This window comes from Mesocricetus auratus, unplaced genomic scaffold (assembly GCF_017639785.1).
Source record: "Mesocricetus auratus isolate SY011 unplaced genomic scaffold, BCM_Maur_2.0 Super-Scaffold_100024, whole genome shotgun sequence".
Lineage (NCBI taxonomy): Eukaryota > Metazoa > Chordata > Mammalia > Rodentia > Cricetidae > Mesocricetus > Mesocricetus auratus.
Window position 1 is genome coordinate 6,478,516 of NW_024429205.1, and position 21,504 is coordinate 6,500,019.

Below are 21,504 nucleotides of genomic sequence, written 5' to 3' on the forward strand. Positions count from 1 at the left end.
CGCAGGCTGCGGCTTCGGCCACGGGGTTTCCTCCAATTAGATCCAGGGTGAATGGACGTCACTGTTGCCATGGCGATGCTTTCCCCAACTCCTCTCAGCCTCCCCGCCAGCCCGGCACTCCTGGGTGCGGCACGGGACCTGGAGGTGCGCTCGACCTCCGCGGCTGCGGCTGTGGCTGCGACCGCGTGTCCTGCTGCAGCGGCCACTGCAGATGGGGCGCTGCAGCTCGCCGGCTGCAGCGCCTCGCGGCTGGTCTTTGCAGGGTGACATAATTGACCGTTTTGTTGCACAAGCGCCTTTCTTTCTTCCACCTTTCTATTCTTGACAAAGGTTTGGAGCCCCGAGACGCTGAAACGCAACCTTTATGGCTTTCCTGTTCCGGCTGCAAATTAGAAATGATCCCATCCCCATTTTTTTTTTAAGAATTCGTTCCCTGAGAAAGTGGTTTAATTCAAGTTTTTTTTTTCCCCCCCGTAGGCACCCTAAAGCCTGGAATTCCCTGTGGAAAGGTAGATCCAGATCCGGGCAGGTCCGCGTGGCAGCGCCAGTTATGCGCTTTTCTTTAAAATGGGAAACGACTTGAAGCACGATTTAGAGAAACACAGCTATGACTACCTGCTTCCCGAAGCATTCCTTTTCCTTTACATTTCTTTCCTACTTTCCAGGTTAATATCTAAACACACAAATGTGCGTGTGTGTGAAGCATGTGTACGTGGCTTTGGGTTTTGGGTGTGGTTTTTTTTTTTTTCCTTTTTTTTTCCCGAAGATCCTTGTAAAACCAAAATTCTGTCCTTGTGTTGACTTCCGATTTTCTCCTCACAATAAACACGCTTCTGAAATGAGAACACTTGCCCCGGATGCTATGTATTCAGGGTCACGACTTTTAATTCGCTCCTTTCTCTCCGAGCCCTTCAATCCCCCATCCCCCACCCCCAACTCCAAGCCAGGTGGCTGTTCGGCCAGACTTCAGATGCAAATTGCCACCTGGGCTCAAGCAGCTGAGATTCCAATTCCCGTTGTTCCTCAAGGGTTCGAAGAACTTCTGGGACTGCCACAGGCAAAGTAGATTTAAATGCTACGTGGAAGCTAGCGGATCTGGACAAGGAGTAGACTGACGGGAGGGAAAAGGACGAACTTTCCAGAAATTCGGATTCCCTCCCAGCCGCCCCTCCCCTACCAACTTGTAAAGGTTGCTTTGTGCTTTGACGGCAGAGGCCTGGTTGGAAAGCGACTCTGTCAGAACAGAAATGCTTTACTATGCTCCAGTGCTTGAGCGGAGGGCCCGATGTTATTTCTGGAATCCCTGAGGCCAGGCTGCAGACACACAAGCGTCTATGGCCCTGTGGTTGGGTGGAGCTGGACACATAGAAATCCCAAAGGAAGGAATTTACATGTGGAAGGTCAGATAAAATGCCTCCGAACTAGAGCAGAAAGTCCTGAGCATAGGAGACACCCGGGGAGGTAGACCAGATGGAGATACTTGAAGGGACGCTGTCAAGTGGTTGTACTTTGGAAAGACACTATCCAGAAGGGGCATGTGGATTACATTCTTTATCTCTGGCATCTCTCCAGGTGGCATTGGGCAAGCTTTTGCTTTTTTCCCTAAAATCTCCACTTTGATCCAAATATTTATTGCACATCAGCTCATATAGTTATGATCATGTGAAATCAGAAACATTGACACATTATGAAATTGTAACATATGAGAGTCTCCAGAGAATTCTGTATTCGAAAGAAAGATCTGGACACTTGAAGTCCCAGGACACAGAAAAGCTGACATTTCTTGAGGAGTAATGAGTGCCCCACACGATTTAAGTCCTGCAAGGATTAACTCATCCAATACATTTTAGTGCCACTAGAAAGCAAATATAAAAGGGAAATGAGACATGTACATATGCAGTATAGTTGTCAAAGTTAATCCCTGAATCCTTGCTGTGGCTGCTTCATCTAGTACTCTCAGGTTCTGGTAGAGGCTATAAAGACTCTAAGAAGGTTCTGACCCGTTTCTCCATCCTCTTGGAATAACATCCATGTATTCAGTATCACACCAACATTCTGGGAAGGATCCTAAGAACACAGCAAAGAAAGTACTGAGCAGTTACCTTATCATTACTGAATTGCCAGCTAAGAAGTTGTTGTTGGAGCAGAACAAGACAAATTCATCTTGCAGCCAGATAACCCAAATCTCAGTCCTGATGTTTATGATTTGACCTTGGGCATCTTGGTCCTCTTAGGACCTCAGTTCTTTTTTTGAGACAGGGTTTCTCTGTGGCTTTGGAAGCTGTCCTGGAACTAGCTCTTATAGACCAGGCTGGTCTTGAACTCACAGAGATCTGCCTGCCTCTGCCTCCCGAGTGCTGGATTAAAGGTGTGTGCCACCACCGCCCGGCAGGGCCTCGGTTCTCATACCTATAAACCAGTTCATAACTCAGTTAAGTGAGCTCTCCTATAAGAAAATACAGGATGTCTCTCAAGTATCCAGTAAATTTTGATTTTGTTATTTTCTCTTTCCCTCTGCATGGGGCTAAGGAAGGTGTTCTCCACATCAAGGAACCTTGGAACCTAGGGAAATGCTAATGAAAGGTTATATCTTGAATCATTGTAATAAAGGACTGCAGGAAGGCTTTAGTGTTAAATGTGATGGGGTATTTCCATGAAGATGCTTTTTAATGAGACTGACATTTTATTTTATTCATTTTATTTTGTTTGTTTTTGAAACAGGGTTTCTCTATATAGCCTTGGCTGTCCTGGAACTCAATTCTGTCTGTGCCTCTCAGGTGCTGGAATTAAAGGCATGGGGCACTCCCATCAGTGAGATTGACATTTTAATTAGTGGACCTTGAGTAAATAGATTACCCTCACGATTGTAGGTGGGTCTCATCCAATCAGTTGGAAGCCTGGCTAGAGCAAAACACCTGCCTCCTTTGAGCACGAGAGAATCCTCCAGCATCCTGCATTTGGGTATCATCTGCAACAAAAGCCCCTTTGAGACCTTTGGACTAGAAATGGAACATCAGCCCTCTTTAGCCCAGCTTGTTGGTCCACCTTGCACAATAAATCAGTGACATCATCCATCCATCTCCCCTATTTTTATAGTGTGATAGTTAATACTGATTTGTCAACTTGACAAGATCTAGAACCGTGGAAGAGACAAGCATCTTGTCATGTCTGTAAGGTGTTAGTATCTAGATTAGGTTAACTGAGGTAGAATGACCTATCCTAAATGTGGGTGGCACCATTTCATAGGCTAAGGTCCTGGTCCTGACTACAGATGTAACATGGCCAGCTCCCTAAAGCGTTTGTCACCATCACCTCAAACAAAGAGCTGAAAGAAACCCTTCCTAAGTTCCTTTGGTCAAGTAGTTTTGCCACAGCCTGAGAGAAAGAACTAATACATATAGTCTATATAATTTCATCTGGAAGCCCTAAGTGACACATCCAATAACTTTTTTCCACTCAGCATAAGATATGGACATCTTTCCATAACTTTAAATGTATACCCACGAAGTGCCCATCTCACCACTCCCAGAACACATGCTTCCCAAAACCCAGGATGTTTTTTTCCTATCTCTTCTTTCCAGTGCCCTCTGAACACCACACAGTCTGGTTGATTCTGATTGGTTCTGAGGGAGAAGGCTCAGACCCTCTAAATCACCTACCCAACTGGCAAGTCTTAGAGTTAGGATTCAGAAACAGGTCTGTCTGACGACAACAGCCCGGACTATTCATGCTTGCAGTGGGGGATAAGTCACCACTGTCTTGAACACAATGCTTAGTTATTTGAGGCTGGTGGGCAGATAAGCATATATCTACTGGTGAGTTGGCAGCTGTTTTTATTTTCATATGGGGGTTCTGTTTCACTCCCAATGTATCTAGAACAAGCGGGACACCCGCTGGTCCCTTGCTTATTCTCTTTAATGCTTTCTGTATATCTCTCCCCAGTTCCCAGCTTCATACCGTGCTCTTCGAGTAGGCAAAATTAGACCTTGCTCCCTCATCCATGGTGACTTTTCTTGCACACAAAAGGCATTCAGTGAAGGATTAGTTTTGAGAGTGTGTTCAGGCCATCAAGGGGAAGCATGGCCAGTCATATTGATGGTTAGTATCGTGCTCACTGTGTGACCAATCATGTACGAAGGCACAGGGACACTGCACTTAGAAGCACAGAGAGCAGAGGAAACTATATGAAAAGAGGATTGTGCTCACTCTGAGCTTACCAAGATCCTTGAAGCCAACACAGAAGATCTTGGATCCCTCAGGGAACAACACAAAGATGAAACATTAACATGCACCCTGGTATACTGTCAAAATTCTAACTCAATTTCTCATTGATTCATTCAAAAAATTCTTTTGTAAAAATTTTATTTCATGTGCATTGGTGTTTTGCCTGCAGCATGTATATCTGTGTAAGGATGCCAGATCACCTGGAACTGGAATTACAGACAATTGTGAATTGCCATGTGGGTGCTGGGAATTGAACCTGGGTCCTCTGTAAGAGCAGCTGGTGCTCTTAACTGCTGAGCCATCTCTCCAGTCCTCAAAAAAATTCTTAGAGGTCTACCATGTGCCAGATGCTGTTTCACATCTGGAATTTTTGAAGCTGCCTACAAGGAGCTTAGACGAGAGTAAGGGGTAGGAGACTTAACTTGGAGCTCAGTGAAGGGCAGGGGAGGCACCCGCTTCTTTGGAGCTCAGTAAAGGGCAGGGGAGGCACCTGTTTCTTCGACAGTTCTGTGAGGCCCTGCTGTACAGGAATATCCACTGAGCCCAAACAACCACCATCCTTGAAAGTTCAGTCGTGTCCACTTACAAAAGATCATCCCAGCTAGGCTAGTTGACAGTTGACATCCCCTAACAGAAGGAGGGTCAGAGAGGATCACAGGACCCTCATCTGAGTATCCGTCATCCTATACCTGTGGTAGGCAAGTCTGCCCTAATTGCATGTTCCTCTGGGACAGGCTAGAGTATATAGGGTAGGGAAGACTAGGTTTGTGCGGCTGGACCTATGCAGCCCTGGGAAAACCATCCCTGCTGGGAAAAGACTCTCCAGTACAGCCTTTTGGGGGACATCGCCCGCACTCCTGTAGGTAACCTCTCACCTGCCCTCTGTAAGTAAACTCAAAAACCTCTTTGATTTTCCACACTTTGGAGAAACCATAGCTCAATTTGTCATTAGAACCTTAGGAGAAGATGAATACATTGTTTGCATGTCCTCTGGGGAAGGACTTTCACCACACTCTCACATGGTTTCCTAGCCCACAACCTTGCAGAAGTGGCTAGTCACAAGACATAAGCGTCAACTCCCTTGTGCCAGGAGGTGGCTCTGAATGGAACTCAGGTTTGTTTCAAGACTGCCCCAAGATCCAGACACTTCTATCAAAGCAATCATTTGGTAAAATAGGGACAGTAACAACAAAAAAATGGAGACAACAAACTTACAGATAGTGAGCACATGATCCACGTATCTCAGGACCTACTTGCACAGCTGTGAACCTTAATAATCACATATACAAAAAATGGTGGTCATGTTCTCAATCAGGCATGCTCTACACATAATATATGTATGTACATGTGTGGGAACAAAAGACCTTGGCCAGAGGCCCAATTCTCCATCAGCCTGCAAGCAGGCAGCTGTAAGACAATGTTTACTAAAAAGATGTTTATTGAAAACAGTCCGATGTCCATAAGAAATGTTTACCTGGAGCAATAAGTTCCTGATAAGGGCTCACCCAAGAGAATGCCCTGACCTCAACCTTTTCCAAAGACTAACCGCCTCTTCCTGACCCCCCACCCCTGCCTCTGGTGTCAGGCCATATAACCAGCGGAAGCTTTTCTTGAGGGAAGCCTTTCTTGGGAAGCTTTCTTTTCTTTCTTTCTTTCTTTCTTTCTTTCTTTCTTTCTTTCTTTCTTTCTTTCTTTTTTTTTTTTTTTGGTTTTACGAGACAGGGTTTCTCTGTATTGTTTTGGAGGCTGTTGGCCCAGCCTGGCCTCGAACTCACAGAGATCCGCCTGCCTCTGCCTCCCGAGTGCTGGGATTAAACTTGGGAAGCTTTCTTGAGCCTTCTGGGACCTGCTTAAAGTTTCCTTTGTACCCCCGACTGGTCTCTGTGTCATCAATCCGGACACCCTCTGCACATTCTCGGATACAGGCGGTGCAGCGGGCGCGGCATACATGTACATTTAAATTTTAAATTATTATTTATTTTATGGGTAAGAGCGTTTTTCCTAGACATATGTGTGTGTACAATATATGTATGGTACCTTCGGATGTCAGAAGAGGGCACTGGATCTCCTGGAGCTGAAGTTACAGATGGTTGGGAGTACTGTGTGGGTGCTAGGAATTCAACCTGAGTCCTCTAGAAGAGTAGCCATGATCTTAACTTCAGATTCATCTCTATAGATATACATACATATATACACACACATACAATCATATCACATGCATACATATTTTTTAAAGACCCATGTCTCCCATAGCCTGCTGGCTTTAAACTTGCTATGCAACCAAAGATGGCCTTGAACTTGGGATCCTCTTCCTCCCCTCTCTCTGAGTGCCTCCACAAGCCTAGTTTATATATTAACCAGTCTCAGGGCTTTGTGCAAGCTAGACAAGCACTCTATCACTGATATGTATGTGTGTGTGTGTGTGTGTGTGTGTGTGTGTGTGTGTATAGAGAGAGAGAAACTACCAGCTGTACTGTATACTTTTTAATTTTTAGAGTTTATACCAGTTCTGCCAAAGCTGAGGAGGGAGTTGGTCAGAGACTGCCCTAATTTCCCTACATTGTCCTTATTTGAAACTACCCAAGGTATAAAGACATTTGTTGTATTCAACTTCAAGCTTCACGATATCCCTCTTTTTTTTTTTTTTTTTCTTGGCAGATTTGGCATCTTTTAACCTGGTTAGAAGTAAAGCATCCTTGGTTCCTCAGCTTTCTAGCTGATGATGAATGAAGAAATGTTCAGGGGGCATGCATGAACGGGCAGATGGAGATGGGCTTTTAAATGTTCAGGGTACTGGGGTTTTAAAGTTTTTGTACATAAAGCAATAAACCCTTAACAGTCACCCAAATTGTGACTCATCCCCAGACAATTCGGGAGAGCTGCACGGATGAGTGAACTCAAAACAGAGAACAATGCACACAGGAGTCAATTGTGTCCGCCTCACAATGAGTGCCATGGGAGCTGAGAGAAGGGAGAGGCGAGTGTGGGCTGGAGCGATTGAAGAGATCTCAGGCACCAGGAGGCTGCGGAGTGAAAGGGACCACTATCGGAAGCCATGAGAGCCGTAGACACAAGAGCCCACATCTCTACCCTTCCTGCCCTAGTAGAGCGACCCCTGGGGAGGCCTCTCGTCCTGGATTTCCAAGAGACCAAGCCCAAGAAGGTGACTGTATGAGTTACTTTCTTTGCTATGGCAAAATACCTCACAAAAATAGGCCACAGAAACCATCAGCTCAGGGATACAGGTGATCGTGACAGGAAAATCACGGACGAGGACATGATTGGGGGGGAGGGTAGCAGCTCACACGAATCCAAAATCAGGAAGCGCGGAGAGGGATGAGCAGTGGTGCTCCTCTGTGCTTTTCGTTAAGCCCAGGCCCTCAGCCCACGCAATAGTGCTACCTTCTATTAGTATGACTTTTCTCACCTCAAGCACAATCTAGAAACTCCCAGAGCCCAGACCTTCTGGCCAGTCGATATTAACCACCACAGTGGCTCGGATAAAATGTGGGGATGCAGATCACTCAGGAGACCCCGTCCTAGCCAGAGGAGGGTGGGATTTCTTCTGTCTTTGTTGTTAAGCCGCAATGTCTTAGTCACCAAACTCATGGAGACTCTAGCAGGCACACATTGTGCTGGAGAGACTGGCTATGCCCTCACCACATGTTCCCTCAGCAGGCCCATCTTGTTACCATGTGAGGCCTTCCTATGCCTTTGCAACTGAATTCTGTCACCATGACTCAGTTGCAGCTCGGCATGTTGGGTGGACCCAGAAGCCAGATGGCCTGGGTTCCAAGTAGGACTCCATCATTAGTTATGGCATCTTCAGCAGGGTACCTGGTCACTGGGTGCCTCAGTTTCCCTCTTTGTAAAGTGAGGATGGTGACAGTGGTGGTTCCTTGTCTCCCAGGACTGAAACAATATTGTCAATGTCCTTACCTGGGTTCCTTTCCTATCTTAGCTCTTGGCTTTCCCTCCTCCTCTTCTGGGCTTTGGACCTGCTGTCCCTTTGTCCCCTGACATTTTCACCTGGCTACCTGCTCATCTTCTGAGTGTCTTTCAGTTCCTTGCCCATCCCAGCTATCAGAGCTCAGCCTGTCCTGTGCTTCCTGAGCAAGAAGTCACTTGGGGTCAGTTTGATCTGCTCATCCACAGGTTGAAGGTATGTCAAGGCCAGGGGTCTGTCTGTGATTTGCCTACACAGCCTTAATGCCTAGCTGAGCGCTGGATGCATCCAGAGGGTGAAAAGGATGAATTTACAAAGGCAGGACGGAGGAGCCCAGAGGACAGGGTGAGCCGCTGCTCAGGGTGCCTTGGGATCCTGGGATTGGGCCCAGGTCCAGTCACAGCTGGAGACACCCGTGACTCTGAGTGAGTGGGGGTGGGGTGGGGTGGGTGCCTGGTGGAAGATCCAGGCGGCCTTTCCCACCCTCCTCATCCCAGTTATAACCTGCCCCAGAGGTCTGGCAACAAGAAAGTCCCCAAGAAGAGGCCCCCTTGCAGAGGAAATAAGGCTTTTTTGTTTTGTTTTGTTTTTTTGGAGACAGGGTTTCTCTGTGTACCTTTGGAGCCTTCCCTTGAACTGGCTCTGTAGACCAAGCTGGCCTCAAATTCACAGAGATAAGCCTCTACCTTCCAAGTACTGGGATTAAAGGCATGTGCCACCACCACCCAGCCAGGATGAGGCTTTTTGGATTGTAAATAAGATCCCTAATATAGCTGAACAATTTCTTTCCTGGGTTTCTTTAAGTCAGGGTTAGTCCAGACAAGAGAACTGAGGGTCTTATACACCAAAACATGATACTCTGAAGCTTGACGGGTCAAAAGCTGCCCCTGGAAGAAAGGAGACTGTCCCCACCCTGCTTGGTTAGAACACCATGAGCTGCCTGGGGTCAGCGTTGATGCAATCGATATTAATGAGTAAATGATTGTCAGCCACTCTCCCGCTCCTCATCAGCCACCAGACTGATGACAAGAGCTTCCCTCAGAAGGGCTCTACAGCGGGTGAGCTGCTGGAATGTGTTCTGATGGGATCTGGCGGCAGCCGGCAGAGCGGCTCGGCAGTTGTTGCGCAAACTTCCTGAAGCAAAGGGAGAAAGGAAGCGACTTGTCCCTTCTTGAGCCAATGGATTTAAAACATGAACCTGAGTGAGAGCAATTTCAACACACACACACACACCGCACATAAATACATGCACACACACATTACACACACACACCGCACATAAACACATATACACACATTACACATACACACATATACACACATACACATACCACATACAAACACATACACACACACATACACATATCACACAAACACATACACACATACACGAACACCACACATACACTCATATGCACACACATACATACATACACACACACACACACACACATATACACATAGAGGGAGGGAGGGAGAGAAGGAGGGAAGAAGAGAGGCAGAAGTCGGTGTAACAAGAACTTAGCTTACAAGGGCAAAGCAGGCAGGCTTGAGTTTTGAACACAGGAAGTTATAGCTGCTGCTCGTACAAGTCAAGAGCTGAGGACTGGAGGCTCATTTTGAAGTTTTGCTTCAAATGGAAGCCAATTAGAGGTGGAAGTGACGAGGTAGAGTCAGAGACCTGACAGCAATCTGAGAGGTCTGGCCATTCCTTGACAAGGTCATTCATTATACAGGGGTCCTCCTTTATTTACTTATCCATGAAAATAAGTAAGTAAATAAAGACTTTTAAGTTCTTTAGCTGGATTTTTTTTCCTAATAAGTAGTCAGAAAATACATGTTTTGTCCTGGCTAGTTTTATGTCAATTTGATACAAGCTAAAGTCATTTGGGAGAAGGGAATCTCAATTAAGAAAAGGCCTCCAGGAGATGGAGCGATGGCTGAGCAGTTAAGAGCACTGGCTGCTCTTCCAGAAGACCCAGGTTCAATTCCCAGCACCCACATGACAACTTGCAGCTGTCTGTAACTCCAAAGGATCTACTACCTTCTCATACCAAAGCACATAAAATAAAAAAGGTTAAATTAATTATAAAAATAGGGCCGGGCGGTGGTGGCACACGCCTTTAATCCCAGCACTCGGGAGGCAGAGGCAGGCGGATCTCTGTGAGTTCGAGGCCAGCCTGGTCTACAAGAGCTAGTTCCAGGACAGCCTCCAAAGCCACAGAGAAACCCTGCCTCGAAAAACCAAAAACCAAACCAAACCAACCAACCAAACAAACAAACAAACAAAAATATCAGGCTGTATGCATGCTTATAGGGCATTTTCTTAATTATTGATTTATTCGTGAGGACCCAGCCCATGGTGGGTGGTGCCATCCCTGGGCTGCTGGTCCTGGGTCCTATAAGAAAGCAGGCTGAGCAAGCCATGAGGAACAAGCCAGTAAGTAGCACCCTCCATGGCCTCTGCATGAGCTCCTGCCTCCAAGTTCCAGCCCTGTTTAGTTCCTGTCCGGACTTTCTTCAGTGATAGTCTATGGTGTGAGAATATAAGCCCAATAAACCCTTTCCTCCCCTAGTTGTTTTGGCCATCACAACAATAGAAACCCCGAGATGTTGCCGTCACCCTTTCTGAACGGAGACCCAGCTTAATCTACATTAGTCACTGAATCCCTAAGGATGGGTATCTCAGAGGTAAAGCACTTGCCTAGAGTGTGCAGGACTCTGGGTGTGATTCCCAGCACTGGAAAGAAGAAACATACCTCTTCTAATGTAAGTAATAAAACCCTACTTCCCTTGGCGTAAGTGTAACACTGTTAATTCTTACTGATGGCAAGGGAGAGTGACAGACCAAGTCAACGGAATAAGGTGTTTGGCTAAGCTATGACCGGTATGACCTTGCAGTCCTTGCCCAAATGAACCTTATGGCTTCTTCCAGCTGGTACCAGAACATACTCCCCTGACTCTGTGGGTGTGAGATGCCAGAGCTGGGCTCCCCTTCTCTGCCGTGACAACACTCTTATTAAAATCTGTGGCACTAGTGTAGTGATCCCGCCACTAAAGGTTTTCTCCTTGGTCCCTGCTCTTTAAGTGCCTCACTCCAGATGCTAAACCCTGGTTCGGGATATGATCATGCCTGAGTCCCAGGCCACACCTAGATGCCAGGTCATCTGGGAAAGAAGTATCTGTGGGTCCCGCCATGCACTGAGATGCAGGGAGTGCTCCAGTACAGATGGGCTTCAGAGGCTGGGCGACATCCAAATAGCACACAGATTCTACATTTATATTTGGGCTTTTGTCCTGAATGGCTGAAAAAGGCGACAGCTTTGGGGAGCCTGGAAGGGGCTCAACTTGGCTCTCACCTTTTTCTCTAGAAAAAGCAGGGGAAGGGCTAGGGAGACAGCTCAGCGGTTAAGAGGGCTGCCTGCTCTTCCAGAGGACCTGGGTTCATTTCCAAGCCCCCACATGGCAGCTCACAACTGTCTGTAACTCCAGTTCCAGGGAGTCTGGAATCTGGCACCCTCAGACAGACATACATGCAGGCAAAACACCCATGCTCATAAAATAGAATAAATAAATCTTTAAAAAAGAAAGAAAGGAAAAGCAGGGGAGACATGACCATTAATGAGGCTTCTACCTAGGATCCTCTTCCCAGCTCCACTCAACATCTTCCAAGACCCACAAAGAGCTCCCTCTTGTGAAGAGGCTAGGCTACCACTGGGTTACATCATGCTATTTAGAAATAAATTACATCATTTTGTGAATCTTGTCAAGCTCCCCTAGGATAAGAACACAAATGCTATTCACTAAAGAGTTAACAAAATTTTGTTACTGTCTGCTGGGCCCTAAAGGGACAGAGGGGACAAAGACATGCCTGTGTCTCAGAGCGGAAGGTCATACCCAGGTGCAAAGGTTCACAGAGATGACAAATGTCCCCCAGAATCTTGGGTGTGTGAATATGGTCCTCAGTTGGTAGGACTGTTTGGCTTTGCTTAGGAGATGAGGCCTTGCTGGAGGAAGTACGTCATTTAGGATAGGCTTTGAGAATTTAAAGACTCAGGCCATTTCCAGTTTTTTTTTTTTTTCTGCTTTGTGCTTGCAATTCACGATGTAAGACCTCAGCTTCCTGCTTCCTGCCACCATGCCTTCCCTCTACCTTCATGGATGCTAACCAGAACGGGGGTTCTCAACCTGCGGTTCACAACCACTTTTACAGGGGCCACCTAAGACCATTGGAAAACACAGATATTGACATTAAGATTCATAACAGTAGCAGAACTCCAGTCATGAAGTAGCAACAAAAATAATTTCATGGAGCCACAGCGTGAGGAACTGTATTAAAGGGTCGCAGGGTTAGGAAGGTTGAGAACCGCTGCTCTAGACCCTAAGCACAAATGAACTATTTCTTCTATAAGTTGTCTTGGTCTTGGTGTTTCACCACAGCAATAGAAAATAACTTAGACAGGAGGTGACTTGGTAAATTGGCCTTGACATGAATCTGTTCTTAGCCATTGGAGAAGAGGAGGAGAACCTTCCACAGACAAGGAAGGGTAGGTGAGGAAGGAGTAGAGGTGAGGAATCACCATGTGTTGGCCAATTTTCATTTCTTATTTTATTTTGTTTATTCTTACAAACCCTCGTGTCGAGGGCTGACTTTCAATAGATCGCAGCGAGGCAGCTGCTCTGCCACCTACGAAACCCCGACCCCGAAGTAGGTCGTCTACGAATGGTTTAGCGCCAGGTTCCACACGAACGTGCATTCGACGTGACGGGCCAGAGGGCGGCCCCTTTTCCGGCCGTGCCCCATGTGTTGGCCAATTTTCTATTGCTATGATAAAACACCATAGTTACAGACAGCTGTGAGCTGCCTGCCATGGGTGCTGGGGACTGAACTCGGGCTCTCTGGAAGAGCAGCAAGTGCTCTTAACCACTGAGCCATCTCTCCAGTCCTGACAGGTGTCACTTTTTAAAGTTTGTACACTTATTTATTTTGTGTGTGTGCCTGTGTATGTATGTGTGTCCGTTTGTACCACAAAGCACCTGTGTGCAGGTCAGAGGACAACCTTGCCAGAGTTGGCTCTCACTCCCAACCATGTGGGTCCCATGGATCAACCTCAGGTCATCAGGCTTGGTGGCAAGCGCCGTTACCCGCTGGGCCATCTCACTGGCCCACAATTTAAAGCACGTATTTCCCATTGTAAGTGGGTTGAACGTGAAGGGCTTGCTCAGCCACGACACAGGGAGATAGGACTCCATTCCTGGGTGTTTTAAAGCGCATGTGCCACACCCCTGGTGGGGCTCCCCCATCCCAGCATACTTTGCCACAGTCCTATGCCAGCTTCGTCTCTTCTCCTCACACTCGCTCTGGTCACATGTTACCCTGCCTGGCCTTCCTCAGCAGCTGGGCCATTTCCTCTTCTACTATCACAATGCCAAATCCTGCTGCCCGGGTTTTGTGAGCAGGCAGTGGAGACAGAATGAGGCCTTTTCCCAGGAGCACAGGCCCCTCTCCTTTCTCTAACCACACCACTCTCTTTCCAGAACTGCAGCACGGCCTTCCAGAGACCCCTCCCCCCCCAACTCCTTTCCTTTCTGTAGCTCATGAAACACTATAAACTTTAACCACCTGGCCCTTCCTCAGGGCTAACACATTTGGTGACACTCCTATGCTTATGCACATAATTAAGCATGGCTTTTCTCCTGTTAATCTATCTCATATCAATTTAATTTGTAACTCAAAGAGCCTAGTAGGATGGGTAGGGAGCCTCTTCCTTACAGTTGTTTGTTTGCTTTGTGGGCAAATCTATAGGGCTGGCCACACGTCTAATGGGCTGATTAGAGACTCAGATACTTGTTGAAGGGAAATGCTTCAAAGTGCTTTTAAAATTTCCCGTTGGCATTAAGTATCATGTTCCACGAATGGACTCTGGCCATGAAGCTTGAGGCTCCATGTCAGTTGCCTCCTATATTACCAGCTGCTTCTCAGGTCCTGACAACTTCCACTGTTATTACAAGGCAAACTGTCCATCAGGTGGCATGGTGGTCCCGCAGCTTAAGAGTAATAACTGTGCTTGCTCCTTCCCCGGCACCTGATATAGTGTTGAGTAGGTACCCAATGACCGCTAACATCAGGAATCTGTAACAAAGATAAAGTTAGTCCCCCCCCCAGATCATTAACCCCAGAAACTGCCTTGACTTGGTCCCTTCTGTGACTGACTCCTTGATCTGAAGAAACGAGCCTTCATTAGCCACCGTCTACAGATAGGCCCTCCTGTGTTCAATGACGGAGAGGAGGATGGTGCACTACAGGGAGGGAATGGACGCGTCATCAGAGCCTCCTCTCACGATGTCTTCTGCATTCATGCAAAACTCTAGAAGCAGACTGTGTATGTGGGCAAAGTCAAGCAGGAGAGCAATTACACGCTTCAGGGTTCTCTGATGGGAGGCCCATGGCATGGTGGCAGGAATTCTGAGGACACTTGTCCTTGTTAGCAAGAAAGGATACTCCTGAATGGCAGAGGCTCCACCCTGAGTGTTTCGTCAGACTTGAATCCTCCTCATCCAGGTGAGTCTTTACTGCCCTGTTGCTAGAAGGTTCTTTTTGGTTTTTTGCTTTTTTTGGGAGGGGGGTTGTTGTTATTTTGTTTTGTTTTTAGTTTTTCCAGACAGGATTTCTCTGTGTAACAGCCCTGGCTGTCCTGGAACTCACTCTGTATAGAAGGTTCTTTCCCAAGCATCCATTCCACCCCTCTAATAGCTCTGTGAAAACAAGCCTGCACCCACAAGGAAATAATTGAGGAGTAACATTCGAACCTCATGAATGTTCCCCTGTTGTTCCAGATCCTTCCCTGGAACCCTGGATACTCCCCATCCCGATCCAGTGGGAAGAGAGGATAGAGTGGGGGTGATGATCCGGCTCTGTTTCTGTTGAGATCCTAATACTTGGGTAGTTAAACATTTTGGGCCTGGCAGAGGTGGCGCACAACTTTCATCCCAGCACCCGGGAGGCAGAGGCAGGCGGATCTCAGTGAGTTCTCTGTGCCGAGCTCAGAAGCGTGCAGCACTGTGCTTGCCTGTTTGTTAGTGTTTGTTCGTTTGTGTTCTGTTGTTGCTATTTTTAGATATGGCCTCATGTAGTTTAGGCAGGTCTGGAATTCACTGTGTAGCTAAGGATGACCTCGAGTTCCTGATTCTTTTGCCACCAAAAAATTAAAAAGCAGGAATGTGGACATGCCCCGCCGCTGCTGGCTTTGCAGTGGTGAGTGAGGTGGGCTTCTGCAGGCTGATCTGTGGGACATGGCAGGCAGCTGAGAAACTCACAGGGTGATACCCAGTGGCGCTTGAGATACAGGCAGCGTCACCTGCAGAGCTAGGAGCTTGTGACAGGCATTAAAGAGCAATTAGGAGGAGGTAGACCTAGGTTTAAGCCCTTTTCATGGCTTTCCTCCCCACGTGGGAGACTCCAGGGCCTTGTCCACATCTGCTCTTCTTTCTTACAGGGTGGGGGTGGGAGTGTCCTCCTGTCCTCAGCCCCTTCCCTGACCACTCCCTCTCTGAGCTGTGCTGTCTCACTAAAAAAGCTGTTGTCACCACCAAAGACCTACCTTTTTTTTTTTTTTTCAAGGGTTTCTCTGTGGCTTTGGGGGCTGTCCTGGAACTCACTTTGTAGACCAGGCTGGCCTCGAACTCACAGAGATCCACCTGCCTCTGCCTCCCGAGTGCTGGGATTAAAGGCGTGCGCCACCAACGCCCGGCCAAGGACCTACTTTTAAGCCCCCTCTTTACAACTTTCCATTTGCCTGCTCATGGCTGCTCATGCCTATAGTCCCAGCCCTTGGGATACTGAGGTCAGGATCACTATGAATTTAGGACCAGCCTGGAATGCTTAGTGACTTCAGTGCCAGCTTGGACTTATTAGAGAGCTGCAAAGATCAGATAAATAGGGAATCAGAGGGTCCCTAGTGGGTTAGTGGCAGAGCAGAGGGTTAAAGTCTGATCTGCAATCTTGCCAGGACTGAGTTCTGCTCTGGTTCTAACACTGTGTATGCAGGAGAGAAACCATCTCTTGGTCAGTTACAACTAAAGTGGGTCATGACACTCAGGACAAAGAATTCAGACTCTCTAGCAAAATTCAGAAAACCAGGGAGTATCCATGAGATGTCAAGCAAGTTTCTATTACACACACAGGCAGAATTCTCAAAGCAAGCGATTCGTCTGCAGAGTATTGACCTTTCCCTGATGTCACTGTCACTGAGCAAACCGTTTCAGGCCCCCTCCTGTTCTCTCTCAAAGTCACCCTCGGATGCCATTGATTCCCATCAACATTCTTGGCAGGCAGCAGCTGATCTCAACTGCAGAGACAGCAATATTGGCAGGTTAAAGACTATGCTCGATGGGGGCTGGGGAGGTGACTCTGCAGGTAAAGTGATGCCATGTAAAAAAAGCCAGCCAGGGAAGTGAATATCTGTAGTATTGGAGGGGCAGACAGGTGCATGCATCCTAGGGGCTAGCTGGTGGACCAGTCTACTGCACCAATGGCTGTCTTGCAAAGTTCTGGGCCTTGTGACTAGATGCAATGTGCATCATCAGATGTAAGGGCAGGGTGGCTGAAACTTGAGCAAGTGGTCTCCAGGTACCAGCTTCAGGACCAATATTGTGACTGTATCTTCCTGCCTCACCCCTCTCCCGTCACCCCAGGGCACCTATCTTTATAATCAGGAAAAGGGAGTCTGCAGGTAGACTCTTTACCCACTGTGCAGGATGCTTGGAATGGGACCCAGACATGCACCCCAGGGCCCTAGATGTGTATGTGGTTTATGGGTCACTCCCAGGCTTGGGGTCAGACTGATAAGGCTCCCATCTCAACTCTGCCTGCTTCTAGTTATGTGTCCTTCATACGGTCGCCTCCCTTGCAGAACCATTGGTATGGTTTTTTAAAATTATTTATTTTTATTTTATGTCCATTGGTGTTGGGTCCCTGGAACTAACTGGAGTTACAGAAAGCTGTGGGCTGCCATGGGAGTGCTGGGAGTTGAACCTGTGTCCTCTGGAAGAGCAGCCAGTGGTCTTAACCACTGAGCCATCTCTCCAGACCCCTGACTTTTGGCTTGTTGGTTGTGTATTGATAGAATATTGCTGCGTAGCTCAGGCTAACCTTGAACTGCCTGTTGGGTACAGCGACTTTAAGTACAAGCTGCTCTAACTGGCTCCTGAGCCTTTTGGCCGTCAGTATAGCGTAGCCCCTGTACCAGGAATGGAACACACGTACTAGATTCCCTGAGTGCCTTGGAGGCCTGCACAGCTTCCATGAGAACTTAGGGAAAGCTAACCTTCTGACCCTCCACACTCAAGGCACACCAGACTTCTCAGAGTTGGGCAAACGACTGCAGATGGTTACCTCCCGGTGGCTTGTCCAGGGCCCCATGCCCGCCTGTGGGATGAGGGCCAGATGGAAGCTGTAGCCCCGACCCCATCGCAAACTTCACCCACAGCCCTGGGTGAGTCAGCAGCCACTCCTTCCACACCTCGATGTCCTCACCTGGAGAGTAGACTAGCCTCCCAGGGCTCCTGCCAAGAGAAAATGAGCTAACACCTTTGAGGTGTTTAGTGTTGTCCTGGAACTTGGCAAACACAGGATAAACATTGGCAATGGCTTGGCAGGGCCCAGGAGAGCTTTGTCTTCCCTTGTCCTCTCCACATCTGAGTGCCCTCAGACACCAGGTACCTGCTCTTCCACGTACTCAAGTGTTCTGGGCTTGGGAAATGGTACTGGGCCAGGGATCCTTCTGGTGTATTTTGAGTTGAAGTTACTTTGGGAACTGTGTGACTGTTGATGAGGGTGGTTTGAGGTAGCTGGAAGGGTGACAGTGACTAGTTGCTTTAGATAGTGCCCTTGATGACAGGAGGACAGCCGGCTGCCAGCCAGATCACAGTTTTTCTGAGCAGGAAGTGGGATCAGAGTCTGTTTGCGGTCTCTGGCTTTCATACATTTTGATGAGTAAAGAATCGTCTCTCTGAGTGAAGCCTTACCCAGAAAATGCCTCAGCAGAACTGAGTTGACAGGAACAGCCCCCAGCCACCCATTCTCCACACCCCCAGAGTGCTGCATCCCATCCCAGGGAGCCAGCAGGAGGCAGACTCTGGACAATTTTTATCTCTCTAGCACCTGTGCACTCTTATGTCTAGTTCCTCAGCTTTTATTCATGTATTTCATTTATTCGTTAAACAAACATTTGCATGCAGACTGGTAAATACTTGTTTGTATGGTATTTGGTATATTAGGTAAATCTGAATATATTAGTATGCTATATGCGCATGTGTAAGAATAGTTAAGAGCATGAGTGACCTCAGGGAAATTCTTTAGTCTTTCTGTGCCTGGTAGTGGTGGCTCATGCCTTTGATGCCAGCACTCGGTGGGCAGAGGCAGGTGAATCTCCGAGTTCGAGGCCAGCATGGTCTACAGAGAGAGTTCCAGGACAGCCAGGGCTACACAGAGAAACCCTACTTCCAAAAAACCAAAACCAACCAACCAAAAACAAAACAAAAAACAAGGATATCTAATCTTAAACTTATTGTGAATCAGTGAGGGGAAAATTAGATGCTCATGTGTGGACATGTGTCTATGCATGTGTGCACATGTGTGCACATGTGATCTAGGGATTAAGCTGCTTGTAAGGACTCAGGCATTATGCTGGCCTGCCCCGTCACCTAACAGAATGCACTCAGGCAGTACCCTGGTCAGCCCATGGTTCTGTGAGTGCTAGTCTCACACAGCTGAAAAGGACCTTTTTAAAAGAAAGACCCTGCCCATTTACACCCTCTTTTCTGGCTGTTACCCTGGGGTAGCCAGAACTTTACCTCTCCCTCAATAAAACTTTCAATAGGAGGACTCTACAGGTCTCTGTTTCCCCATCCACCCACCATCCATCACCTGCCTTGGGACCGTGATCCTCGTGGTCCCAGCGGGGACTGGGACCCACCACCTGTGGTCCCAACCCAAGTGGCATTAATCCTAACACTACTGACAGAGAAGCTAGACCAGAGATTGTTAGAGGAGGAGTGGAGAAATCACTGAGGTCATCCCAGCCAGCTCCCAGCTCAGACCCAGAGCAGAGTGAACAGCCTCACTATGGCCTCCTTTCCTCCTTTCTGTGCCATTTCCCAGAAATCCAGGAAGTCCAGGTCCCCAAAGGGAGAAAGACTGGTACGGGGAGAAACAGCCCCCCCCCCCGGGCCCTCTTCCGCACCCTCCCCACAGTAAGCTGCAGCTTTGGCCCCAGTGGGAATACTCGCATTCCAGAGTCACACAGACACTGATACTCCCTGCACTGTTTTTGTGGGTGCATTCGGATTTTTTCTTTTAAAGTGTCGGCTTTGCCATGTGCAACTCACAAACTCCTGTCCGAGGACAGGGGCTGTGCCCTTTTTGGACCATTTTCATCTTCTTTACCCCACCCGAATCCCAGGAGGCTGTTCCCTAATAACCACGTCCACAGGCCCTTTGTCCTCTGGTTTCTTATTGAGTTCTGACAACAGGATGACAACCAAGGTCAGGTTCCCACCTGCTGCCTGGTCTGTCTGTCTGCTGTCGTCCACCGGAAGCCACAGCCTCCTCTTGGCTTATTATCCATCTTTCTACCCTTCCAGTCATCCATCCTTCCTTCCTTCGATTAATCCATCCAACCTCCCATCCATCTATCCATTCATCCATCTTTCCATCCATTTATCCATTCATTCATTTATCCATCCAATCATCTACTCATTCTTCCATTCATCCTTCTACCCACCCATTCTTCCATCAGTCTATCCAATCCATCTATCCATCCATCTTTCTATCCATCCATCCATCCATCCATCCATCCACTCATCCTTCCATTGGCCCACTCATCCTTCCACCCATTCATTCTCCCATCAATCTATCCACCCATCCATATTTCTATCCTCCCATCTTCAGGAGCACAGGGCAGGGCTCAATGTAGAAGCTCAATACAGTCAGCAAACACTGAGCACTTACTGTTTACTAAGTGGCCAGTGCCAGGCTCTATGCCAGGGAATATAGGGAAGTCAAACATGACCTTTGTCCTTTATAAAGTGACAATACAATCCAGCAGTGTGTTTATCAACGTTTTGAGGAGAACAACTTTAGAGGAGACTTCTTGCTGTGGGATAATCTTTTTGGACACTGTGAAGATGTGTCTTTGTCAAGGTATCTTCTGATTGGTTTAATAAAAAGCTGAATGGCCAATAGCTGGGCAGGAGAGAATAGGCGGGAATTTTGGGGAGATAGAGGAACTGGAGAAGGTTCTGAGGCAGGCTAGAGTCACCAGTGAGACAAGGATGAAGTTGGACATATAGAATAAATGAGAGGTAAAAAAAAGCCACGTGGCAGAATGCATATTAATAAAAACAGGTTAATTTAACTCATAAGAGCTAGTAGGACAAGCTTAAGCTAAGGCCAAGCTTTCATAACCAATAATAAGTCTCTGTGTAATTAATTATTTGGGGGCTGGAGATCCTGACTAGAAAGACTCACAACAGCTTCTTTTGACTTTTGGCTCCCATGGTTATTTGGCCTTGTTGCAGTGGGCAGAGCATCATGGTGGAAAGGAGGCTGCAGTGTTCAGATGGCTATCCCATGGCGGCCAGGAAGCAGCAAGGAAGAGAAACCAGGAGGAGCCAAGGTGGGACATACCCTTCAAAGACGAACTCCTCCAGTGATCCACTCCTCCAACCGAACTTACCTCCCAACAGCCCACTCATCGTGAATTCACTGTTGGGTGAACACATTGATTCAGTTAGTGGCCTCCATGTTCTCTGCCTCGCAATGGCTGAATCTACTATCCGAGGACCAAGCTTCCAAAACGGGAGTCTTTAGGGGGACATTTTATATACAAACCTTACCAAGAGGAAAGAATAAAAGATAGGTGCCTCACACTAGTAGCCCTGTGTATCTCATGGGAAGGAAAGAAAGAGAAAGGGAGGACGGAAGGGGAGACAGGGAGGAGAGGAGCTTGAGGGTTACTCAGGAAGACTTGAAAAGGACTTAGGAGATACACTCTGACCTTATTTTTCATCATGGAGAGATTTAAGTCTTAGTTTGCTGTTTGCCTTCTAACACACACACACACACACACACACACACACACACACACACACACACAAAGTAGAGTGGCAGACAGAAGGATATACACATTGGTACCTCCCTCTGAAAGAGGCTCCCCACTAGCCAGCTGCTCACCTGACTGTATTCCGGGAAGGTGTCCCTTCCTGAGTCTCTGAGCTAGTCTCTTCTCGCCCTCTGGTTCACCGATGAGGGAACTGAAGTATGAAACTGAACA

The 21,504-nt window shown here is 47.6% G+C and overlaps 1 long non-coding RNA gene across 1 annotated transcript; it reads left to right on the forward strand.

Moving 5' to 3' along the window:
* Positions 1 to 7,149: 7,149 nt before the first annotated feature.
* LOC121133838 lies at positions 7,150 to 21,098 on the forward strand. Its single transcript, XR_005870846.1, has 2 exons — positions 7,150 to 7,387; positions 20,750 to 21,098. It is a non-coding gene; the product is annotated as an uncharacterized LOC121133838 (long non-coding RNA).
* The last annotated feature ends 406 nt before the right edge of the window (positions 21,099 to 21,504 follow it).